At 32.1% G+C, this 2,360-nt stretch overlaps 1 long non-coding RNA gene across 1 annotated transcript; it reads left to right on the top strand.

Annotated features, from left to right (window-relative positions):
- The first annotated feature begins 261 nt into the window (after positions 1 to 261).
- LOC119839402 lies at positions 262 to 1,521 on the top strand. The gene is made up of 2 exons (XR_005288251.1): positions 262 to 420; positions 1,033 to 1,521. It is a non-coding gene; the product is annotated as an uncharacterized LOC119839402 (long non-coding RNA).
- The last annotated feature ends 839 nt before the right edge of the window (positions 1,522 to 2,360 follow it).

Raw genomic sequence — 2,360 nt, forward strand, 5'->3', positions numbered from 1 at the left:
GTGTTTTCTTATTAATATCGACTATATTCAAGGTTCGACGCTTCAGGCCGATCCCCGGTTTATGGGTAACTTAGCTTTTCGCCCGCGTCATGGCAAGGAGTATTTTCTTCGCATTAAAAAGTATGGATTGTTATTTCCCACGTTCAGCTCCATCTTCATGCCAAGTTTCGGCCGTTAGGGCCGCGTTTTCTACTGTTAATTAATTATGTTCTTCGCCCTCGAACACAATAATTTTTTGCAATATATAAATAAATATATTTATATAATGATAATAATAATGGTAATTTATATTTATCAGGCTTTTCAGATTCAACTTCGATGTGGCAATAGGCAATAAATATAAAATATATGGATTTGAGAAGATACAGATTTGACAAGAGAATCATTTAATGTAATGAAAGAAACCACACCATATCACAAGTAAGTTGGCAATATTATAATATTTATTACAACCATTCTGTTGGTATAAAGGATAACAATAAAAAAGGCTTTAATTTCAATAGAATAAAATACATTCATTGTTATGTATGTTTTGAATTCATATGCATAATGCATAATCTACAACAAGGCTTGATTAGCTACATTATTCATATGATATATATTATGTATGTCAGCAGGAGACACGAAAAAGTCTACTTTATAATACTTCTACTAAATACTATGATAATTGACTAAACTATAAAAGGTAATCTCATTTGTTACTGTTTACAAAAAATTAAAAGCTCTTTCGATATTTTTTTTATAATTATCCTCTTCAAAAAAGAACTATCAGATATTTCAAGAACCTTCCATTCACTAATCACTAAAATCTCAAAATAGTGATATATTTCCGACGATCATCATACTATATATATTATATTGATGGTAACCAATCTTGATAAATCGGTCTACACAGTGACGTTGTAAGAAACACGAAAAAAAACGTACTGTCGAATTGATCATCTCTTACTTTTTTGAAGTCGGTTGACAAAAACTTAAAATATATGCATTTATGAATTTGTTTTTAACAAAAAAATTTTATTCAAATTTCAGCATGAAGCCGCCAGGCAGCTAATGCAGCAGCCATAACAATTTTAATTGCAAGGATCTCGTCTGCCCAACAGTGCGATGGTCTAACTGCCAACAAAACCATACTCCACACCATTTAATTATTTTTTGTTTTCGTTTCGTACTACAATAGCCTACTTCATTTTGATGTCGGCTATATTTGTAATTAATTTTCTGACCAATTTGTTCATAATAAACTGCTAATGTTACTGTATTATAAAAATGTAAATATGAGCTTCAGACTCAATAAATGTTTAATAAACTTTCAATTATATGCGAAGAAACTGACCTTATTTAGATAAATTCTAATTATTAAACCATTATTTATATTATATTAATTGTTTTTTTTTGCTTGCAAGGACTACCTGTGGTGATGTCTGGTATATAATATATTAGTATTCTTTCTATTCTGTCATTTGAATGTGAATGTGAATTGGGAAATGTAAATATGAAAATTGTATCTTAAGACATATATTTAAATTTATTAAAAGTCGAATTTTGAATGTATTTAAATCTCGCAAAATGTAATATTTTCGTATGATGATATGATGTTCAAATTGTTAATATCTCTTGATAATATTATTTTCCTTGTGCTTTTTACATGTAACAACGTAAATAAATTGTTTCCTTTACTTGCGGTTTTTTTATTCACATTTAGCCAACACTAATGGTAAACTTGGAATGGCGCATCCGCTGCTCGCTACAGTACTTAAACGGGTAGTACCTAACGACACTCGATAGATGGAGCTTTATTGTAATGGATATTTTTTTGTTTTATTATATTTAATTTTTCGTATTCTAATAGTGTTATGAATGTTGTAGTTTATGTGTGTAGCATAGAAGATAGACTAATCGAATATCTTCGGGTTGTGCTTACAATCTTAAGCGACGCGAACCGGTTTCGAACGGGTGCAATAATACAATAATATATCATACATGTAAAACTTCCCATTGAATCGCTCTGTGTCAAAAATAAAACTCTAACCAGAATCTATTACGTAATTGTAACGATCTGAAAATGTAATATTATTTTCTTTATCTACGCAAACATCGTAAGCGCATTTCGCACACCGATCATCAGTTTCCCTATTGATGAATCTAATCTATACAAAAAGCCACGCGGGCTGCTTGCAGCCCGCGCATCGCGCACCATTATTTAGTCTTGGTAAAGCTGGTCTACGAAAAAAAGCCATGCGGGCTGCTTGCAGCCCGCACACCGCGCACTATCTGTTAAGTCTTGATAAGACTGGTCCACGCAAAAAAGACACGCGGGCTGCATGCAGTCCGCGCACCGCGCACCATTTAATGAGTCT

This window comes from Zerene cesonia, unplaced genomic scaffold, assembly GCF_012273895.1.
Source record: "Zerene cesonia ecotype Mississippi unplaced genomic scaffold, Zerene_cesonia_1.1 Zces_u032, whole genome shotgun sequence".
NCBI classification, from domain to species: domain Eukaryota; kingdom Metazoa; phylum Arthropoda; class Insecta; order Lepidoptera; family Pieridae; genus Zerene; species Zerene cesonia.